At 33.4% G+C, this 24,097-nt stretch overlaps 1 long non-coding RNA gene across 1 annotated transcript; it reads left to right on the top strand.

Moving 5' to 3' along the window:
- The first annotated feature begins 11,095 nt into the window (after nucleotides 1-11,095).
- On the top strand, nucleotides 11,096-14,672 carry LOC120271463. The gene is made up of 3 exons (XR_005540042.1): nucleotides 11,096-11,284; nucleotides 11,998-12,057; nucleotides 14,404-14,672. It is a non-coding gene; the product is annotated as an uncharacterized LOC120271463 (long non-coding RNA).
- The last annotated feature ends 9,425 nt before the right edge of the window (nucleotides 14,673-24,097 follow it).

Genomic DNA, 24,097 nt, shown 5'->3' with positions numbered 1-24,097 from the left:
CCCGCCAACTCAGACAAAAAAGAATTAACTATGTGTTTTGACGATCTTACCTTTGCCACGTAAGCAAGGATAGACGATTTTTTCAGTTTTTGCCAATCGTAGAAACCACATGGTACAAAGTTTTCTCTAATTTATTTGATATGCATCTGTCCCATTTGAGGGAGGTCGATCTGTGTCGCGCTAGGCCTACTACTGCCCATTACACATTTTATTTTATTTTTATAAAAAATTAAGCTCTATTAGTTAGAGGGGGCACGGATGGACTTTTGTCTCGGCCTTATAAATTTTAATCAAAACCTTTATTTGCTCCACAATGGTTTCGAACCCAAAACCTACTCAACTCATTTAAAAAACTAAAAGCACCAAACCACCATTTCTTCGTGAGTAGGAGAGGGAAGTTATTTATATAGACGTTATTACTGTCGAAATGCATTATGGGGTTGTTTGGTTACCCGTAAGTAGATGTGATGTAATTTGTTTCACAGGTAAAATGCTATGTTGGGTTGTTTGGTTTACTGAGAAAACATACATGCAGTGAGTCTAAGTGCAGCAAAAGGGTTGTTTTGCTGCATTTGGACTTACGGCCAATTTGGCCGTAAGTCCAAATGCAGCAAAATGTTTTCGATTACTTTTTATTAAAGTCACCACTCTCCACTCGGGCGTTGATCTTTCTCCTTCACAAACGACATTCCATATCTAGGGATTCATCGCGCACCTTCTCCTTCACAAACGGCAGTCCAGATCTAGGGATTCATCGCACACCTCTTCTTCAGATCAAGGTCGACGGCTCCTAGGGATCATCACGCACCTCTTCTTCAAATCAAGGTCGACGCCTCCCGATGATTCGTTGCGCACTGAAAGGCTTGAGATTCTTGATGATGATGACCATATTCTCAGTATCAAGATCGTTGTGTTGTGGTGATCACAGGCTCAAGGTTTTCCTTTTTTTCGTTTTTTTGGCTGAATATTTTCAATATTTTTGTACTGTCTGTTTGATTTCGTCAGATTCACTGCTTCATAGTCTAAAAAAAATCTCATTTTTTTTTTTCTATTTTTAGCTTGATTTATGATTTTGATGGATTGGTTTTTGAGATTTTGAAAATTTAGACAAAGGGTTGAGGAATGCTTTAAGAAATCAAGACATAATTGACGGAATTAGATTGCTTACTGAATTGGATTGCATTTCTTGATTTTTTTTAATTAGAACTTCTTTTTGACACTTCAAAAAGTTTCCTTATTTTCTTTAATGTTGTCAATCCACTGTGTGACATGGATTAAGTCATGCACTCTCAATGATAATGCTTTTATGCTCAATCCTCTAATGATGAATCATTGTAATTTAGATATTTGTAATGTGGATTATTCTTTATATATTATCATCTACAATTACTGTTTGATCCCTGAAACATATCCTTCAATTGTGCAGCATTTTGTTTTAGGGGATCCATACCTGAAAGAAATTTCTTCAAGTTTTATAAGGAGTGCTCAGGCTTTACTTGGTAATGCTTTTCTCACTGCTTAGTTTGTCCAATGACCAAAAGAATGACCTGATGTTTATAGATTCTAGTATTGTACATGGACTTATTTAAGCCACTCTTAACTGAAAAAAAATAACAAAAGCTCAGAACTTATTCCATTCCAGTGATGGATGGTGACACAAATCTATAAACAATAAACATCCTTTTTATATTCAGAAGTGATCTGTATGGGTGAAGTGAAACTTAGCTGTATTCTTGAACTTGGACTAGCATTATGAATGATCAGCTTGACTTGTTATATTCAAACTGCTTTTATGTATTATTTATTTATTTTATTCAATTTGATTCATGAAATGGTTCCGTGTTGATGGGCATTTTATTGAAGTCAATAGGTTTGTATTATTTTTTATTTATTTTCATATCTTACTCTAAAAAAAAAGTTATTTATATTAAGTATTGTATGTTTAAATTATTTCTACTGATATAAATGGTTATGTTAGATATTAAATCATTTTTGTTTGTTGACACCCGAACATAACAAATAAAAGCTTAAAATGCTTAAGTTTCAGCATGAAATAACTAAACTTAAAAAGCACTTTTATCAAATGTTAATATAAAACAAAGTATGTTGGTCGTTTTATCATGTAGGTAGAGAAATGGAGCTTTATCCTCCATTTCTCTACCTACATGCATTACAACCAAAATTTACACATCTATGCCAATATTCCAGAAAAGTTTTTAAAGATTAAAGCCACTATACACACACACAGCTCGTCTAATTAAACAAAAAAATATTCAATTTAGTAGTTTCATTAGCGTAAAACACCTAACACTTCCTCAAAATCAACTAGTCCAATTTACACAGACACATGACAAGACACATAGCAGTCCACACACTTAGTCATTATTGCCAATGAATCTTTTAATTATCTAATCAACTTTTCCTCTCAAGAAAGGTTAAAAGTTTGAGCACATTGCTCTCTCCCCTTGTTCCACACTCTAGCTACAAATACATAAAAGCATATATATATAACTCATGTTTTTTTTTTTTTTTTTTACACAATGTAAATTGGTCATTGATTTATAGTGATTTTTTTTGTATCTAAACTCAGATTGTAAATGGACAATCAAATTGATGACAAAAGTGTTGTACTTGTCGCTGCTACCATTGTTGCAATTATAGCATTACAGTGGTACAGTAAGAGAAGAGGATTGAATTTGCCACGAGAGTCATATTACAATAGAGATCAACAACGTACAAACTATATTTCTAGAATATGATTTATTGAGTTTATATCTTGTTTTAGGAACATGTTGAGAATTTGATGGTGTTGTTGAACTATGTCATGTTTTATAAACATGTTGAGAATGTAATGGTGTTGGTTGTTGAAATTAGTTTATTGAGTTTCCAATTTGTTTGATGAACATGTTGACTTCTAGAATATGATTTATTGAGTTTATATCTTGTTTTAAGAACATGTTAAGAATTTGATGGTGTTGTTGAACTATGTCATGTTTTATAAACATGTTGAAAATTTAATGGTGTTGGTTGTTGAAATTAGTTTGTTGAGTTTCCAATTTGTTTGATGAACATGTTGAGTTCTTGAATATGATTTATTGAGTTTTTATCTTGTTTTATAAACATAATTTGAAGTGAGTATGCTAAATGATGGTTGTATTAGTAAGTTAAATTCAAGTATATTGAATAACTAATTTAAATAAATAAAATGGATAAAATCCATTAACATAAATCTATTTAAATAAATAAATACATTAGATTTAAATAAATAAAATACATTTTAAATGAAATATTGAAAAGATATAAAAATATAAAAAATTTTGCAAAATGGGTAATCTCACCACTTACTTTACATGGTGATTTTAACTTATAATTTACATCAAACCATACACTTGAAAAGAAAATGCAGCATTTTAATTTACAGGTAATCAAACAACCATGATGTAAGTTAAAATACAGTAAAATGACTTACACTGTAATTTGACTTACATTGTAATTTAAAATACGGGGAACCAAACAACCCCTATGTGAATATATTACCATACAAATCAATATTTTGAATGATATGTTATGTTATAAATATCGTAATTTAAAATGATAATTCTCTGTATAACATTTTTTTTTTGCATGTTATTAACTTAGAATCATAATAATTTTTAGAAATTTTAGTTAATAAATAATTAGTTTATAATAAAGTCTAACGTAATTTATATAAAAAATATTTTAATTATAAATTTTTATCAATCTTTATGTTAACAATATATTTTAATAAAAAATAAATTAGAATAAATATACTCATCATGGGATAATGTTAACAACTAATCCATTAAAAAAACACCATTTAGGATTAATTATTTCTATATTTAATAGGTTTTTAAAGAAAAAATAATTATTTCGTTTACTAACATCTCTTCAATTCCAACCATTATCATTATTCATGAAATCAATAATTCTTACAAAACTTTAAAATTTAATCCAATATCAACAAATATCCAGTTTGAAAAATATTATCAAATACATTTCATAAAAAATATTTTAAAAAAATAAATTAATATAACTATAAATGTTTTTAATTATGATTTTTGGCAAAATAATAATAATAATAATAATAATAATAATAATAATAATAATAATAATAATAATAATAATTATTGTGAACAACAACATTCGACTTATAATACAAACACTTTAATAATACTACATTTTTCATTACCTTTTAACTAAAACTTATCATTTTTTTAAAAAAATAAATAAAACCCGGTGGGCAGGCCTGTGAACCGCCGGTTTTCAACCCGGCCCACCGGTTTGTGGTGTTCTTCGGGCCGGGTCGAGTCTCTTTGTGTTGACCCATGGCCCCTCGGGTCCACCTGCCGAACCCGGCTCCGCAAACCGGCACTGTTGGTCGGGGTTGTTAAGAGTCGGGCCAAAGCCAACCTGGATCTCCACGTTGGGCCCAACGGGCTTGATGAACCGCCCTGCGCCCTTCTCCACTATTGGTGGTGGCAAAAATCCGTACGGGTCCGGACAACTATTCTTATAAGTCGCTAAATTAGATGCCCTGACCTAGTTTGGTTTTAAATCCAGATAAATGTGATTTGACCAAACCCATTTTCTTTCAAAACCGGGTTGCTTGATTGTCTGAAATTTATTTGAATCATGTAATATACATTTAAAGTTCATTCAAATACCCTACATAGAAATAATAAATTTATTTCAAATGAAAAAAGCAATGTCCAACAATCTGAATTAATTCATATAATAGTCCAAGTTTTAATAAGTATTAAATATAAATTCATGGCTTGATAATACAAAATTCAATAACATGCCAAAAATAATACCTAAGAAGCCATTTTTTAATGATATAAAATCATATGTAAAACTTCAAATACGCAATCTTCAATGTTAATAAATCTCAATTTTCGTTTGAAGTTTGCTTTGAAGTTGGAGCAACAAAGGCCACCTTTAACATCCCTTCAGTGCCATCATCAAAATCCTTCATTTTTCCATGGTCACCTAGATAATAACACAACAATTAAGGTATTTGTATTAGGTTTCATATAATTATTTTATGAGTGTTGATTGGATTAACAAAATTTTACAAACTTACCCATTGATGCATGTAACTAATCTTGTCCACATATTAAAGCTTCTACAATGTTTGAAGTCAGAGAACTTCGATATTGGTCAAGCCTTCTACCTCCTAAACTAAAAGCAGACTCAGATGCAACTGTGGTAATAGAGATCGCCAAAACATCATGTGCCATTTGACAAAGACATGGATAACATTATTGAATAGATCTAAAAAATTCTAAACATTCAAGTTTTTTCTTCTATTTCTTTTTTTTTTTATTATAAAAGGAAGTTAGAAGGAGTTAAAAAGCTATAAAGAAAAAGACTAGAACAAACCAACAGGCAGCAGAAAAAAAACCAACCAACACTATAAAGAAAAAACAAAGGAAACTTACAAGAAGAGTCCAAAATGTATCGCAGCATCTTCAACCAATCTGGGGAGATCCAAATAATGTTATGAAGTGAAGCGCTTACTTTGAAATGCTTCACAGGCCTATACATATTAATCATGTAAAAGCTAAAGTCTTAAAAAAATTTAACATAAGTAAAACAATTTAATTGCTTATGAATTATGAGTACTCACCATTAATAGATCATTTGGATCTCCTTTAATAAGTTGGTCTTGAGTTGTTTGGATTGTAGAATAACTACCTTGATTTTGTAAATCCATATTACAATATTCTCCAAATAACTTTTGAAGGTTCTCATGAATATTATTCATCTTGTTATTACGTTCATCATTGATGAGTGCATTTCATATCATATTTATTTACACTCAATTCATTATTTTACTTGTCCTTTAGCATAATTTTGTGTATATTCGGTGTTATTTTGGGTATAGTTGCTCCTTGTGTAGGATTTTGGGGTTCGAAACAATTTGCAGTGAAATCAAGGATGAAACGAACGGAGAATGAAGATTTTTACTAAGTGCTCAAGCTAAACAAGAGCAGAGCATGATCATGCTCTATCCCACTGATTATCTCTGCCTAAAGGATCACCCAGTGAAAATTCAAGCAGGGGGATGCATTCAGGCTATACATGGTCGGAGCACGAGCGTGCTCCTCCCCCTGATTATTTTAGGCTTGAGGTATTTTTTGCTCAACAGGAGAAGCACGCTTTGCTTGCTCCTAGCATATTCGCCCTCAAGTGAAGCACGGGCAGAGCACGACTATGCTCCCTCCCACTAGAAAATCCAGACGAGCACTTAGCCGATTCGCTCAATACCCTAACCAAGAAAACACAGTCTAAGCACAACCGTGCTTAGCCCGTGTCGAGCCCAAAATCACCTCTTTTTAATACAAATTCTAAGGTTTCACTCTCATCTTTGTTTGGGGATTGTTCTCTATACCAAGAGGACTTTGAGGAGAAAGGAAATCAAACTTTACCACACCTTCTAAGGGGATCAAGGACGAGTTGGAGGCACAAGAGAAGTGGGGTTAGCATATCGGAGCTCGACTAGGAAGATCATCTTGAGAAGGAGGGAGTCATGTCTTCTTCCTTCAGCTCTTTCTCTTTATTTTTCTTGTTGTACCTATCCATGAGGGGCTAACCATCCACGGTGCCCCGGGACGTGAACTATGATGCTTTATATGCTTTGACCACTTGCTTTTAATGTCTACGGAGTTCTTTCATATTCATGTGTTTAATCTTTTGTTGTATAACTTATGTGTTGGATTTCCATAGTTGCTTTGATAAAACTTGGTATATGGATTACCATAGTTGTGACTACTCATGTGATTGCAAAACTTGATGTGTTTGATATGCGCAGTTATCTTAGCAAAACTTGATGTGTTTGATATGCGCAGTTATCTTAGCAAAACTTGGTGTACTTGAGAACCATAGATGCAACATTGTTTATGAACACACACTTGAACTTTAGAATGTACCTGGTAAGCTTTAGAAGCAAGTCAGCATGTTATAGCTCATAGAAATCATCCCGGGGCATTGCTCTCTTGTTTTTGAAAACTTTATTCATAATCCCTCTTTCATCTCCACCTATTCTTTACATTGTTTGTTTGTTTTTATTCTTAAAACCAACCCAATTCTTGCTCAGCTAGACATCGAAAGAAGAGTGAGTATTTTAAGTCCAGTCACTGTGGTTCGATAACCCTACCTGACACACCCCTTGCATGTGTGTACTGCAAGTGCACGGGTTGTAGAAGTAATAAAGTACACTGGTGAGTGGGTAGTCGTATCCACAGGGAATAGTGATCAGAAACACAAGAATTACTATGCAACTATGATGAAGATGATTCAAGAGTGGTGTGAACAATATCAATACAAACAGAAGTAAAAAAAATAAGAAAGAGACACAAGAGAATAATAGGAGAGGCAATCGATAGAAAGTGGGGCACCCGGATATTGTTCTCCCTAGGACTATTGTTTCAAGTGCATGACTAATCATTATATCTCCTAACTGATGTTTAATGAATCGTGGAAATCCTATAACACGGTCCCAAACCCAAGGTTAACCGTGACTTACCCTACACTATGCCCCGGTGGAAAGGAGTACTCTCGACAACTCACACTATGTGGGATTGCAAGAAGCTCTAGAGACTCCAAGTGATAAACCTTATTCCCTAATATAGATCTAACCCTTTGGTTAAGGGGAAAAACCCTTAGTCACAATTAAGCCCCAGCACTAAGGATTACTTCAACGCTTCACTCTGTTGCTTCTGCAACTAGGGGTGGCAAAAATTCGGGTCCGGACAAAACCGGGTCTGGACAACTACTAATATAAATAGAAAAACTTGTGTCCGGACCCGGCCCAGTTTTAAATCTGGACAAACTTGGCATGTCCAAACCCGGTTTATTTTAAAATCGGGTTGTCCGGATGTCCAAATTTGTTCGAATTCTATAAGCTATTTTTAAGTTCGCTCAAATATTAAATTATACAAAAATAATTTAATTCACATTAAATGAAATAAAAAAACATCAATAATCCAAAACACAACTCAAATTATAGAAAAATCTAAATCTTAATAGAAAAAACAATATATGTTTAAAGTTTTTAGAAGAATGGGCTTAAAACAAATGGGCCTAAGGTTGTGGGCTTTTAAAGTTTTAGGGGTTAAAAGGGTCCGGTTGTCCGAATTTCTATGTCTGGACCCGGCCCGGATTTAAATCCGGACAACCAAGCCATGTCCGGACCCGGCCCGCATTTGCAAACCTTATGTCCAAACCTTTTTTATTCCGGGTCGGACAAAACCGGGCCGGCGGGTCCGGACAGATTATTGCCACCCCTATCTGCAACTAAGCCCTAGCGGAGTTCCTCTCTTGGTATCTATTGTGATCGCAAAGAACTCTTGGAACACGGAGGTAGGATAAATCACACCGGAAGGGAAAGAGGACGTTCTGCTAACTCTCGACTCACCCTCTCAACCCTCTCCAATCTAGCTTTGTCTAACCCTCATGGTGTATCACTCATCCACAAGGATTACCAAGATGAACTCTCAAACCTAGTGTCACTCTAAGGGAAAATCACTTCAACAAACATTCAAGATTGGAACTTAATTAAAACATTAATTAAAGAAAACATAATAAAAAGTCAATGGAACAAAGCCATCCTATGGTTTACAGGTCCAAGCACCCACTAGGGGTTTAGCTCTCCATGGAGCAAAATGCAATCAATATGAAATCGAATGTAAAAGCATGCAATCCATAAGTAAAATCCCTCTATAGTCCGTATCAATGGTCTTGTAGAGTAGCCTCGTCTTCTCCAAAGGTTCCCTCATCAAGCCTAAGGCACATCTCGCCGAATTGATACCGACGAAAACTCCCCCAATAACTATCTTCCGAAGAAACGCGGTGTTGAAACCGTAGAACCACTCCAAAAACCTCGCCAAAGCTTCTCTAAACCCTAGCCGCGAGTGCCTTCAAAGATAAGGGAAAGATGAGAAAAATATTTCTTAAAATGTTTGAAATCGCGGCTTAAATAGTGCTGGAATCAAGCCTTCCACACGCCCATGTGAATTTCCAGGAATTCAATTTTTGCAAGCTGTGAACGGTAACTGCTACAGTAATTTTTTACAACAATTTTGCTACACGATCTACTTTTGGTTTCTTTCTTCCATACTTGTCTCCGCAACCCTACATGCACAAAATAAACACATATACACAAGGATAAGCTATAAAATCTGAGAAAAGTAATGCTCAAAGCAAAAAAAAATATAAAAAAAAATTCGTATTACTATTACACAAGCACTTATCACTACCCTTCACGGGGTACAATTGTATTACTTACTTGCGACCCATAAACTTGCGGAGAGCACATCAATCATCACCATAGAGTCTCATAAAAAAATGCAACAATATCCATTTTATAAGAAGGATCCAAAATCACTATAGTAGTCAAGATAGTACTAGAAGCTACACAATATTTATCAAACTCTGATTGCATTCTTGACAATGATAAACTTCTAAAAAGAATGGGATTCTTTGCTTCCTCTTACAATATACATTGGATCCTCCACATCCTAAGAAAAAACAAGAAGTTTGAAGAGGGATACAAGGTGCCAAAAAAAATATTTGTCACATCATTGGTTACTTTCAAAAACTTGACCATGTTTTCCATGTGATTCCATTCTTCTAAAATAGGACAATGAAGATAATTAGAGTTACTCAATGAAAGATGACTAAATGTATCTTAATAATGTAAAGCCAACTCTGGTATGAGATATGTTGAATTCCATCTTGTGCTAACATCTTGTCACAATCCTTTTTTTGCAATTAATGCCCATTTGTTGAGTACAATCATGGAATTTCTTCTTTTGAGATTGCCACTATTAATTTCTTTTAGCTCTTCTTGAATTATGATATTCAAAATATGCGCACAATAACGGACATGAGAAAACTCACCATTAAGAAGCAATCCATTTCTTATGCAAAGATGACTTTTAACAAAATCAACAAATAAATCATTGGAACTAACATTGTCCAAAGTTATGGAAAACAACTTCTTCTCTAAATTACACTCATTCAACAAAGAAGATATCATTTTAATAATTGCAAAACCAGTGTGTGATGTTGGCATGTAATGTAAATTTAAAATTCTCTTATGTAATACCCAATCTTTGTCAACAAAATGAGAGGTGAGAGAATTATAGAAATCAGTCATAATGGATGTCTATAAATTAGATGTAAGACTAACCTTCCCCCAGGTATTAATTGTAAAATGTCTTCTTTCCTATAAAACTTTAGTACATCAACCTTAATTGTATTGCATGTGATATGCTTGACATCAGGGTTAAGATAGGAGATCATACTTCTAGTACCCTCATACTATACAAACTAAAATGGGTACTCATGCAAAAGAATTGCTATCACTATATTGTCTCACTGTTGTTCTTGATTCAACTTTGGATGCCTAAATTCAATATTTTCCTTTTCAAGTGATGAAGGCATAAAAATTTGTCCCACATCATGATTTTTCTTGCAGGACATTTCAAAATATGATGTTTCATTATATTAGTTCTATAGCTACTAACAGCTACTATTACAATTGACAATGCTGACACTCAACCCTTTTTAAATTATCACCATATAGAGTATGATTTGAAGGAAGAGGAACAAAATCATTCCACACACTTGATACATTTTTTCTTTCCCTTTTACTATTACCTTAAGTTCCAACTACACTACAAGATGCATCAATTTTTTCAGTAGATGACATGTTCCAAATTTAACAAAATAATTTAAAAATAAAACATTAATGTAGATTATGAAGGGTGAAACAAACATATAATTTAAACTAAAAATTAATGAACTTTGAAAATCAACTTAGATAGGGAGTAAAAGAAAGAGAAAGAAATGAAAAGAGATAGGCAAAGGAAGAGACAATTAAATAAATAAATAAATAAATGTATAAAGAGATAGAGAAATTGTGGACCCCGCCCATGCATTAACCTTGCTTAGGATGCTAATCATTTGTTTGCTTTTCCCATAATCACTCTTCTCCTTGTCATCTTGTTGTTAAAAGTTTGTTAGAAGGAGGAATTTCCGGAGTGTTTTCTGGCTTCCATCACATCCATGCTTTGCTGATTAAATCAAGTGTCAACCTCCTTGCCTCCTCCCTCCCTCCCTTGTTTCCTTCATCTCCTTGGTTTCCATTACTTCTCCACTTAGAGCTTCAAGTGTGAGAATCATTACGGAGCACTGTAGCGACGGTGATCAAGCCGGGGAAGAGATCATCGCCGCCAGCTTGTCGGCAAACCTAGAGGTAGTTACCAATGTTTTTCCACCTCGATCAAAAGCTTAGCTTTCCATTCATAGCATGTTTGTATGCCAAGATGAAAACTTGTTTGTTTATATTCTTAGGTTTTCTTCAAGAGTTTTATCCTTTTTAAAGAATATATATAGGCATATATTTTTGCATGAAAACTACATCCTTTTTGTTGGTATACATATATACTTATATTTACATCAAAAACTACATCCATTTGATTGTTTATCTTTGCATATTTTTGCATGAAAACTACAGCCATTTGAGTGTTTATCTTTGCATATTTTTGCATGAAAACTATAGCCTTTTGTTGGTATACATATATACTTATATTTACATCAAAAACTACAGCCATTTGAGTGTTTATCTTTGCATATTTTTGCATGGAAACCTGCAGCCTGTTAATGTTTTTGAACTCATTAGAAATCCAAGCTTTATGCTTGTAAATTAGTTATTTTGCATGTCTTCTAGTTTCTTTCAAGCATGCTTAAGGGCCAACTAGTGCATGCTTAGAAAAACACACTCACCTTCTAAATTCTGCAGCCTTAGGATGTGTGTTTTTGCATTTGAGAGTGACCTTGCAGTCCTTGTGTGATCTTAGGTAGTTACCTTGATGATGACCAACAACCCTAGTTTATGTTGTTCATTTTTTTGTTTTGAATGGTTCATTCTTTCTTGAGTTGTAATGGTTGGCAATCCTTGGGTTATAGGACCACTTGAGAAGTGACTTTGGGTCTTCGCATTGTGTCTTGGAGTATAGTATTTTCGAGGTAAGTAATCTGCACCTAATATTTTTGACAAGTTTTAATTTCAAAAGTTTTAATATTAATTGATTCCATATTTAAAATTTCATAGGAGTGGGAGCTTGCAACTTTTTGTTTAAAGGAATATTTGATCATATTTGGATTATAAAGTTTGGCATGTTTTAGAAACTCTAACTTAGTATTTCAGTAATTCTGGGTATTTGAATTGAATATTTTGAGTGTTGTAAGTAATCCACCGATAACTCCGTATTTTCAATATTTGAGAAATTATTTTATTCGGTAAATTAATTATCTAGTATTTTGTTATTTTATTTTGAATATCTATTATTTTTGTTAATAATGATATTATTTAATTGGAATATGTATTTTGAGGCATTTTCTTTAATTAATTATTTTTGTTTAGTTGTTGACTTGGTAAATCTACATTGGTGTAATGCTAATTAAGACCATCTCCAACCCACAATCCCAAATTTCTATCCCAAATCCCAAATTTGGTCATACTACAGGAAATTTTACTCCAACCACAAATCTCAAATTTTATCCCAAAAAAAAAAATATTTTTATGATATTCTTTTCATATATTATTTTATTATTATTTACTGAATATATTTGAAATTAATCATTTTAACAATAAATTAATTAAACATTAATTACAATTTATAAATAATTTATTAAAAATATAACTTAAAATTTGAATATTATACAACTATATTGTTTAATTTATTATTTAATTTATTTAAAAATTAAAATTTGAATTTCTTAATTATTTCAATAAACAATGAAGTTATTTTTTAATATAGCATGAAAATGTTTAAAATCTAAACACATAATTGATTACAATTTTAACAACAAGAAAATTATTTTAATTAAATATTTTACATTGAAACCATAAACAAATTATTAAATATTATTATTGATTATTAATTAATTACACACAAATTAATATTATAAATAAATACTTATAATTATATTAATGAAATAATAATTTTATATATTTCATTACAATAATAAAAACAATAAAAATATAAAAATATAATTAAAAAATAAAAAATAATGTGGGACCCCAAATTTGGGGTTGCACTATTGCAAAACCCAAATTTGGGGTGGGATTTGGGTGTGGGTTGGAGTACTCTACACCCAAATCCCACCCCAAATTTGGGATTTGGGTGTAAGGTTGGAGATGGTCTAAAGGATTGCTAATTCAATTTAACTTGGTTGTTAATTTATTATTTATACTAAGTGTGCGATTACAGTCAAATGATTACTTCAACATTTATAAAATTCGTTTGTTTGTAGGCATGGGTTAATGATTCTGCTATCATTTGGATTGACTTAGTTAATCCCATTATTTATTTATTTATTTAATCATTTAATTTAGTTTTGAAGTAGCTGGTATTTTGAATAATTTTAAATACTTTATGTACTTAAATTTTTATATTTCATTTATGGTTATCGATTTATTTCCTTTAAAGTGAGATTTTGATATTTATTAGCATTTTTGAATATATATGAACTTGAGGAATTTTAGAAATTTCTAAACTTGTACTTTGTAAATATTATGTATCTGAATGTTTTGGTCTCCAAATGAGCGATATGCAACCCTGTCAGTGGGGGGTTAAACCCTGACCTTGTCAACAAGTAATTTTGAGAAATGAGACTGCAGTTTCGCACCGTGTCCGTTCGGTGAAATAATCAACGGTCACCTGGTATTCAGTCTCGGGTCACCGAGGGTAAATAAATGATTTCTGTTATTTTGGGCTCGGGTCTGTCACCGAGGATAAACAAATGACCTTTGGCACTTACAGTGAATTTGGAGACATACTCTGGATTTTGTTATCTATGCTTTATCCTTTGGTTCTGATAATACTATTTGCTGCTATTGATTTTTGTACAAATTTCAGATTCGCATTCCTGGTTTTCAAAATTTTGGTGAACGACTTACTTGGAAATATTCTTTTATTAGAATATTATACTCTGTATTGTGTTAAATTATTGTTTCGGAGACTTGTGTTGTTCTGAAAATCCGGTAAACTTGAAAAGTCACTTTTGTAATTTCTGATTTAGTCTAACTATGGTTTGGAGGCTTATGCTCATATCTAGAAAATTTTCTATATTTCTGATTTGCAGCTTTGAATATGGTATTCTCTTGAATAAAGTATTCTTAAATAGTGGTATTATTTAAGAACTATACCTCTGTTGAAGTATTTATTTTGTATTTGTTTAAACTATGTTTAAACTTTGAATTATTCTTAATATTTGAATTCCAAATTCATAAACCCTGTTGTTTTAAAATAATTTCTGGATTACTTACTGGGCTAGTGAGCTCATGGATTCATTTTAAATCCTTTTCAGATTAAGAGTGATAGACTGGCGTGGATCTTGAATGATTGGCTGTAGATGTTGTCTTGTCCTGTTGTAAATTTTAAGTTCATATTATTGTTTATCCATGTATTCCCGTATTTTATATTTTGAACTTCTATATCCCGGTACTATGTACTTTGTAGAGTTTGAAATTATGTAACCCAGTTGGTTTGTTATAGTTTTGTTTATCCTAAACCAGGTCCTGAGGCCTTGCAGGTCTACTTGGTTCACGCCCTGTGGATCTGCGGCCGTTTGTCTGCGCACCGGGTCCGGCGAGCCGGGTTCGGGGCGTGACAGAAATATACCTAGAAACACCGGAGTTGTAATTGTCGCCAGAGATAGGAATTCCTGAGCAACAGCGAGAATGAGATGGAGCCATTTAGCCTTTCAGATTTCAAATACTCTAATTGCAATTGAATCTATTAATCCAATGCCAATGGTCAGGAAAGAAATGGCGCACATGTCCCACTTATGCACCAAATGATGCTAACTTAGAATTTTTTAATCACAAATCAATCATTCAATGTATTCTCATTGGTCACTATATGTTATATAATTATATCAATATTTAATTAGAAATGAAAAAAGCAAGGTTGTCAGAGCCGGCCCGAGCAATGACCCGGCTAAGCCCAGGGGTCAGGGGTCAATAGATTCGACCGGGTCGAACTTTGGTTGAACCGGGGTCAATAATAAAATATAAAAAATATTATAATAATTAATAATGAGCAAATATAATATTAAACCCATAATTATAATATAAAAACCTATTCAAATTTGATATTTAAATTGATAAATGACCTTATATACAGTAGAGTTTTCTAATTATGTCATTTATTTTTACATTTTTTAAATATTTACAAATTTAATATATCAATATATAATTATCGAATTTCTCTCGGTGTTATTTATTTATTTGTTTGTTTATTGGTTGATTTTGTTAAAATAGATAAGAAATTTAATTCACTAATTCTTATATCTCAATTGAGTTTTTATTTTGTTTTAAATTTTCTTATATTTTTTATTTAATTAGAATACTTTAATTTAATATTTTTATAATAAAATTACACTCATTGATTGTTTTATTTTCTTAATAAATTTAATTTTTAGAAAGTATTTACATAACACATTAGTAGATTTTATTTTTAAATGTTAATTTTTGTTGGTATGTTTATGATATATATATATATAGTAATTCTATTTACTGACTAATGAGAAAATAATAATAAATTATTAAATATTATAAAAAAATTAAACATTGTGACCCGATTGACCCGACCGGGTCAACCGGTTCCCGGTAGAACCGCCCGGGTCACCGGGTTAACACCGGATTTTTTAATACCCGGTTCAATGGGGTATACCCGAGCCGGCCACATGGTCAGTTCCCGGTTTTTCCGGTTGAACCGGCCGGGCTGGTCAGGGTTTGACAACCTTGGAAAAAAGATCTGAGCTTGGGCATTTGGGCTTAACATTGTGTATATAAAAAATTTAAAAGTATAAAAGTTCGGTTGTCTAAATTTTTTTTGTGAGATCTGACATGGATTTAAATCCGGATAACCAAACTATGTCTAGACCCAACCCATATTAGCAAAACTTTTGTTTAGACCTATTTTATTATGGGTCAGACAAAACCGAACCAGCGGGCCTTGACAGATAATTGTTACTCCTACTTAGTATTCATATAAATACCCTAAAAAGCCAAAATTCTACTCTTAATTTTGAATAATATATGTATTTTGCTGTTATTTTATTTTAATGTGTAATTATTTCTCATAGATTTGATTCAATGAATTAATATCATTGACAGTAGTTTTTGAAATTTAATACATTAATTAGATACAATTTTTAATTTAATAGTATTTTTATTTTATATACATTAATAACTCAATATCAACAAAGATGTTTTCTTTCAAAAATTGGTGTTATTTAAATTGTGAATCATGGGCCAACAAGTGGCCTGATGGATCAATCTACTCAAGTGGTAGGCATGGTCCGACTATGCCTGGCATGGCTCAATCCAACACATAATAAGTGACTATGGGCCATACTGAGCCAAGGCTCCGAACTAGTTGGAACTATGCTGTGAACTCATTTGGTGATCTTTTATGCTCTTGTTATTTATGATATTAGTTTAATCCTCTTGATTTGCATCATGGTTTTTATAATTTGGGTGGTTTTGAGACAATATTTTATATCAATAAACAATTCAAAATAACAACAAAGTAGTGAAGCCATCCAAATTATAACATCATACATATAATATTTATAAGAAAATGAGCAAAATAACTCCAGGTGGAGCAATAATAACAAAAACAACTTCAAATTATAGCACCATTTAAATATGACCTAGTAGATTGGCATATATGTTTAGATTTGGTAGAGTAATTAAAAAAAAAACTTTGTATTTAGATTGAAAGAGTAATTAAAAAAAAAAGCTTTCTATTTAGATTACATGACTATAAACAAATGATAAACCCACATTTTATAAAAGAATTAATTCTCAATATCAATCAAAACAGGGGACTCATAACGTTAATGTTGAAAGAACTTCCTATAATAAAAACTATTGGTATAATTTTTTCGTGTAAATTTTTTTTTGATGGCTATCAATGATTTTGAAAAGTCTAATGAAACATCTAATGCAAAACAAATAAATGCAATGAAATATTTTCCATTACTAATATCACACTTAAATAAACAAAAATTTTAATATAATAGATTATTAATTTTTAATTATTTAATAAAAAATTTTTAGAAAAATTAAAATTCTTCTTTGAAATGTTCTAATAGGGAATTATACAACTATTTTAATAATATATATATATATATATATATATATATATATATATATATAGATAATGAGCATATTGATGTATGCGTTTTTTTCTACAAAAGTACGACATTCCAAATGAATGAATATAAACCATGCTTCTGGTTTTTTATTGCAGCTATCATCTCACTCAATCCAAGCCTAATCTTCTAATATATGGTTGGCAGTAAATGCAGGGAGGAGCTTTCAAGCATCTAAAAAAGTTATCTTCTCATTAATACTCCAAAACTCTATATTCACTGCTACTATAGGTTGTTTTTTTAAAATATTGTTTATTTTTTAATTAATTACTAAAATAGGTATTTCTGTTATTTTTTTTTTACAAAAAATAGGTATTTTTTATTTTTTAATATTAAATTTTAAGGGTTTTTAAAAAGCTGTGGGTTCCACTAGTTTTTTAATATTAATTTTTTAAAAACCATGGGTCCTACTAGTTTTTTAAATTAAAAAAATATTTTTACATTAAAGCCCTTATAATTTCATAATATTTTTTTATAACTTATTTTATTCTCACTTCTAATCTCTTATTTCTACTTTCACTAATTCTAATAAATAAAAACTATGAGCAATATTCGGTCAAAATTTTAACAGATAAAAATTATTGGGGGTCAAAATTTCAATACACAAAAATTATAATTATCTCTAAATATTAGAATAGTTAAACTTGCAACTGTTAGAATAGTCACGCGGCTATCGGCAATTCCCACATCAAGTAAATAACAAAAAAAAATCAAGGCAATCAACACAAAGATGAATAAACAAAATTAACACAAGCGAGACCACAAGGAAACTCAATAATAAAAAACACTAAAATCAAAACATCAAACGTCAAGGTTCGTAAATTGAAGGCACTGAAAGACGATTAGCCCCTCATAGTTTTACAATCAATCATAGGAAAGCAATAAGAGAAATAGAGATTGTCCATTAAACTCATTTTTTGCTTCACAATCATGTCGGAGAAGGCTTAACAATGGTTGTCATCGACGATCCTCCTTTTCCACGCTTATCTTCAATCCAGATTCGACCCTGAACGATGCTAGCGGCTGCCCTAACCCGCACCTCTTGAAAGAAGAAGAAGATCCCCTTTAAAATCTAACTTTAAGGCTTACATAACCCTTTCCTGATGCAAGCACTAGTAAAACGCACGAGGATAAGCACCCCGTGCTTACTACCTGTGCTTTGAGAGCACGCTCTTGCGATGAGCACTGTGACCATGTTGATATTTCTAAGAGATTTCCAATAAAATGCATGGGGGTAAGCACATCCATGCTTACCGACCATGCTCCCTTAGCAGGTGCTAGGGGCAGCGAAACCGTGCTTCTTGACAAGGTCCCCTTGCTTATATCCCGCAAGTGCACGGGTTTGTCGAAGTAATAATCCCGGATGAGCGGGGTCGAATCCACAGGGAGTAGGGAGTAAAGACACTTAATTCGATTCTTAGCTATGTGGAATATCAACAATGATAAGTGTGGTAATGATTCAATTATCAGAAATTAAAAGCAACAAGTAAGAGAGCAAAAGTAAGGAGGAGGCAAGGCAATGGATAAAGATGGGATACTCGGATGATGCTTCACCTAGGATAATCGCTTCAACTGCAAGAACTCTCTATTATGCTTCCTAATCAATGCAATGGTGAGTCGTGGAAATCCTTACATACATAGTCCCAAATCTAAGGTCAACTATGCCTAACTTTATACATGTCCCGGAGGAGAAATCGAACAATCTCAACACCTCGCACTCGCATAGAGTTACAATGAGCTCTAGGGATTCCAAGTGATAAATCTCTTCCTAGATTTAGACCCTAACCCTTTGGTCCAGCGGAAGGTCCCTAGCCACAATTAAGCCCTAGATACTAAGATCACCTCAACGCTTCACTCCATTGCACGCGCAACTAGGCCCCCAGTGGAGGTTCATCTCTTAGACCATTCACTCTATTATGGCCGCAAAGAACTCGAGGAACGGAGGTAGAATCATCACGCCGGAGGGGAAAGGGGACGCTCCCTGCACTCTCGACTCACCCTCTCAACCCTCTCCAACCTAGCTTTTGTCTAACGCTCGTGGTGTGTCACTCACTCACAAGGTTACCAACAGGGAACTCTCAACCCTAGTGTCACTCTAGGGGAAATGTTCATACAATTAAGCATTCAAGGTTGGAACTCACAATAAACATCAATTTATTGAAAGCATAATAAAGAAGTTCAAAGAAACGAATACATCCTAGCGTTCACAATCACCCAAGTACCCACTAGGGGTTTAGCTCTCCATGGAGCTAAGTACAATCAAAGAAATAGAATGTAAAAGCAATGAATCCATAAAGAAACCCCCTCGATGGTCTTGTCGATGGTCTTGTGGAAAGTCCTCTACTCGTCGTCCAAGGATTCCTTCGTCCGGTATAGGATACGCGTCGATCGAAGCTCCCCTACCAACCTTCTTCCTAATGGAATCACGATGTCGGAGCCGTAGAACCTCTCCAAAACCTTGGCCAATACCCCTCGAAACCCTAGCCGAAGCCCTTTCGCAAGTTGGGGAAAAGATGGAGAAAAGAATGCTGAAATCGGGGTTGAATCGGCTTTAAATAGGGCTGGAATCGGGCGACTACACGGGCGGGGATGCTCCACGCGCCCGTGCGGAATTTCCACACAGGCGTGGGTAATTTCCACACGCCCGTGTGGATTCTCTGAAACTGTCATTTTCCGCCGGCTGTGAACAGTAACTGCTACACTGTTTGCTACATTGATTTTTGCAACATTACCTGCTACAGTACTATGCCAAAAATACTCCCAAATCCACTTTTCATCGAGGTAACATAAACGGGCACACGTTTATGCCGTGGATCGCTTTGCTTCTTCAATGACGGATAAGTTGATGGAGATCTTGTTCTATGTGCATAAGTCAGAATGCTTGAGTGTGACTGCCCTTGTGCCTCTCCAAATGGTTGTGCAAACTCAAATACGAGGAGGTTGGCACACACTCTAGCATCTCGCACCCGACTTATATCTTCGCGTTTGAACCTTAGCAAGATTTCCTCCAAAATCGGTGCATTGTGATCCACATTGGCTTCTTTCCTTCATAATTGGTTTCACAACCCTACCTGCATAAAAGTAACATAAAAACACACATATTAATGTAAAAACCAGAGAAAAGTAATGCTCAACATAAGGAAAGAATGCTTCACATTCATATCACACAAGCACTTATCACTTCTCAATTTTGTGTAGACTCTAGTGAATTGCATGGGGCTTAGCATGCCCGTACTTCTGTCTGTACTTCCAAACACGGGTGTGCTTCGGACCCTACTTGTCCTGAAACTTATATTCTGTCAATGTTTTTGCATTAGAATTCGTCTCTATTCATTTCTTTTGGTCCAAATCCCAATTATCTGCAACAATTAGCAAACATAACTCAAGTAGCATTGGTTTATAACAAAACATGCTAGAAGGACAAGTAAAACACACAATAGGGTATATAAAATACCTATATAAAATGCACTCATCATATATAATATGCAAAAGCTATGCTTCTTTACACATAAGAATTATTTATATATATATATATATAAATGTTTCGCAAGGTATCTAAATAAATATGATATTTGTAGGGGTACATTAGTAATTACTCCTTTCAATGTACACAAGCAATTTTATTATAGTTTATGCTTATGTTGTGTGGTTATATATATATATATATATATATTATTACCATTTATATGTTAGTATATTGTTAGAAATAATAAAAGTATGACATGTAATATGTCGAATTAATTAAATAATTAATTAATAGTGGAAGTGAGATCATTTACCTCCGGACATAACCAGTTAGACAAGACGATGATGAGATTGAGATTTGCGCTAAAAGAAATCAACGTGCTCTTCCAATCTATCTTGCTCTTTGCCGTCGATGGGGTTGAATATTTAGAAAAAAATAGTGTTAGATAATGTCCCTTGTTACTAATCTATATATAATATTTTCTATCAAAGAATTAAATTTATTTAAATTTTAAAATTGATTATATTTTATATTATAACGAAATTTATTTAAATCTAAACTAGATTTAAACTAACATTCTCCCACTTGAACTAAACATGAATCATAACTAACAAAATACCCAAACACATGAATCCATAAATTTTTATGCTTCTATTTAAGAAATAAATTGCATGAGTCATGGAGGTAAGTCATCATTATAAATCAAGTATTATCTTCCATATATAGCGACGCAATCTCTCTTCAATACAAACTCCATTAAGGTATTTCATCATAATGAATAAGCCAAATACCTATCCAAGTCTAATGTATAAATATGCATAAACTTAATAATTGTCATTCTCAAACTTAATGTATATATTTGAAAAAAAGACAGTAAACATTCAAGAGTTTTATTACATATATATGTTATCCAATATAGAGTATCAGTCAAATGATAGGTTACAGAAAAGAATCAAATCTAATCAGTTTTGCTTATAATCCTTAAACAACTTAAGTGTATACATTTTACTTGAAGAATCAGCAACTATTAGTTTATGACATGACCCTTTGCGTGTTAACCGCAAGTGTATGGATTTATCGAAATAATAATACCTCGGTGAGAGGGTAGTCGAATCGTCAGGGAATAGTGCTTAGAAACACAAAGATTGCTATTTAACTAGAATGAAAATGAGTCGATGGTGATGTGAAAACACATCAATGCAAGTAAAGATAAAAAAAAGAAGAAGGAGGCGCAAATAAAAGATAGGAGAGGCAATCTACGATAAATGGGGCATCCGGACATTGCTCACCCTAGGACTATTGCTTGAAGTGCAAAATCAATCATTATACTTCCTAACTGATGTCTAACAAGTCATGGAGATCTTTAAATACACGGTCACAAAATTTAAGGTCAATCATGACTAACCCTACACTATGCTCCGGTGGAGAAATCTCTCAGTCTCAACACCTCACACTGTGCTAGGTTGCTTTATGCTCTAGGGATTCCAAGTGATAAACCCTATTCCCTAATATAAATCTAATCCTTTGGTCTAGGCGAAGACCCTTAGTCACAATTAAGCCCCAAATACTAAGGATTATTTCAATGCTTCACTCTATTGCTTGCACAACTGAGCCCCAGTGGAGTTCGTCTCTTAGCACTTCACTCTATTGTGACCACAAAGAACTCTTGGAACATGGAGGTAGGATAAATCACACCGCGGGGGAGGGAGGGAGGGAGGTTCAGTACCTCTTGACTCACCCTCTCAACCCTCTCCAATCTAGCATTGTCTAACCATCATGGTGTGTCACTCATCCATAAAGATTACCAACATGGATTCTCAACCCTAGTGTCACTCTAAGGGAAAATCAACTTAACAAGCATTCAAGATCGGAACTCAATTAAAAACATCAATTAAGAAAAGCATAATAAAAGGTCAAAGAAACAATATCATCCTAGGGTTTGCAAGTCCAAGTACCCACTAAGGGTTTAGCTCTCCATGGAGCATAATACAATCAACAATGAAGTCAAAAGTAAAGAGATACAATCCATGAATAAAACCCCTTGATGTTTGTGTCGGTGGTCTTGAGGAGTGGTCGCGTTTTCTTCAAAGATCCCCTTGTCATGTCTAGGGCACACTTTGCTAGATCGGTGCCGACGAAATCTCCCCCAATAAGTCTCTTCCAAAGGAAATGCGGTGTCGAAGGCCGTGAACCTCTCCAAAATCATAGCCAAAGCCTCTCCAAACCCTAGCCCCAGGCGCCTCTAAAGGTGGAGAAAGATAGGCCAAAAAATGGGGAAAATATCCTGAAATTAGGCTGAAATTGTGACTTAAATAGGACCGGAATCGGGCATCCACACAGGCGTGTGAAATTTCCACACGCCCGTGTGAATTTGCAGAAATTTGGTTTTCAGCGGCATGTGAACAAGAACTACTAAAGTAATTGCTACAGTGATTTGATATAGTCTTGCTACAGTACCCTGCAAAAAACACTCCCGAATCCACACTCTTCGTCGAGGCAACATAAACGGATACACGTTTATGCCTTAGATCGCGTTGCATCTTCAAATAAAACACATTTGATGGGAATCTTGCTAGCCTTGCACAAGTCAAAACACATGAGTATGACTGCCTTTGTGCCCCTCCAATTTTCATATTCCATCGAGCATAATGGAGGTTGGCACACACTCATATGTCTTTGGGTACAACTTGTGTCTTCTCATGTGTTCACTTCAAGATTCTATCAACATAATGTATTTGCAATCTACTTTGGCTTCTTTCTTCTCTATTTGGCTTCACAACTCTATATGCGCAAAAGAACACAAAAACACATGTATTAGCGATAAAATATGAGAAAAGTAATGCTCATCATAAGAAAATAATACTTCATATTACTAATACACAAGCACTTATCAGTTTAGTACTAATGTGTTGAATAATCATTCCATTTCATTAGCTAGGAGCACATGATGCAATATAACCTTAATGGATTAGAGATAAAAAAAAAATTCTGATCCTAAATATGAAACTCTTCAACTATTTACCCACCAACAACACTACCTCAACAAACTCGGCATTAAGAAAAGAATTATCAATTATTCCATTCCTATAAAGATGACTTTGGTGGCAACTATAAGAGGTAATCAAATGTTGATTTGAAAAAAAAATCAAGAATGCTAACATAATCTTAATTTGAGCAACAATCAATATCCAGGTTATTAAAAATAAGCATGCAGTGTTAGTTCCTTACAAGTACCTCATCACCTTCTTTATGCTTTTCTCATAATCTAAAGATTATTATGATATCTTCATACCATTCCAATAGCAATTGAAATCTTGAACAAATCTAAAGACACAAAGCTTCCCAAAACTTAAGAACAAAATGTTTTCTAAT

The sequence above is a fragment of the Dioscorea cayenensis genome, chromosome 11 (genome assembly GCF_009730915.1).
Source record: "Dioscorea cayenensis subsp. rotundata cultivar TDr96_F1 chromosome 11, TDr96_F1_v2_PseudoChromosome.rev07_lg8_w22 25.fasta, whole genome shotgun sequence".
Classification (NCBI taxonomy): Eukaryota; Viridiplantae; Streptophyta; class Magnoliopsida; order Dioscoreales; family Dioscoreaceae; genus Dioscorea; species Dioscorea cayenensis.
The sequence above is the reverse complement of the archived record's forward strand: the minus strand, read 5'-3'. Positions and strand labels throughout refer to the sequence as shown.